General features: G+C 41.8%; 1 protein-coding gene across 5 annotated transcripts in view; it reads left to right on the top strand.

The window, feature by feature from the left end:
• srfb (serum response factor b) overlaps positions 1 to 70 on the top strand; it is a 29883-nt gene extending 29813 nt beyond the window's left edge. For all 5 annotated transcript variants that reach the window (XM_058794909.1, XM_058794911.1, XM_058794912.1 and 2 more), the window contains one exon: positions 1 to 70. This exon is cut by the window's left edge and continues 229 nt beyond it. The gene's annotated coding sequence lies outside the window, so the exon portion shown is untranslated.
• Positions 71 to 845: the final 775 nt, after the last annotated feature.

Genomic DNA, 845 nt, shown 5'->3' with positions numbered 1-845 from the left:
GTGTGTGTGTGTGTGTGTGTGTGTGTGTGTGTGTGTGTGTGTGTGTGTGTGAGTGTGTGTGTGTGTGTGAGAGTGTTTTTGTGAAAAGTCAGGACATAGATGTGTATAATGACGAGGGTATGGCAGGTATTACAAGGTGAAGGTGACTTTTCAGGACATTGACCCATGTCCCCACTTTTCAAAACGCTTATAAATCACTCAGAATGAGGTTTTTTTGGGGAAAGTTGAAATGCACAATCTAAAAACGCCTGTAGTCTCCTGTAAGGGGTAGGTTTAGGTGTAGGGTTGGTGTGGGACAATAGCACATACAGTAAGTACAGTATAAAACCATTACACCTATGGAGAGTCCCCACTTTTCACAAAACAACGTGTGTGTGTGTGTGTGTGTGTGTGTGTGTGTGAGAGTGAGGTGTGTGTGTGTGTGAGAGTGAGGTGTGTGTGTGTGTGTGTGTGTGTGTGTGTGTGTGTGTGTGTGCATGTTTTGTGACAAATGAGGACATAAATTTGTATAATGACAAGGGTATGGCTTTTCAGAACGCTTATAAATCATACAGACTGAGTTTTTTTGAGAAAGTAAAAATGCAGAAAGTTTCCTGTAAGGGGTAGGTTTAGGTGTAGAGTGATAGAAAATACAGTTTGTACAGTATAAAAACCATTACGCCTATTGAGAGTCCCCGTAAACCACAAATACCAGACTGTGAGTGTGTGTGTGTGTGCGCGTTTTGTGACAAATCAGGACATAAATGTGTATGATGACAAAGGTATGTCAGGTATTACAAGGTGAAGGTGGCATCTCAGGACATTGACCCATGTCCCCACTTTTCAAAACGCTTATAAATCACTCA

Source organism: Onychostoma macrolepis, chromosome 13 (genome assembly GCF_012432095.1).
Source record: "Onychostoma macrolepis isolate SWU-2019 chromosome 13, ASM1243209v1, whole genome shotgun sequence".
In the NCBI taxonomy this organism is placed as follows: Eukaryota; Metazoa; Chordata; class Actinopteri; order Cypriniformes; family Cyprinidae; genus Onychostoma; species Onychostoma macrolepis.
This window is presented reverse-complemented; position numbering and strand designations above follow the sequence as displayed.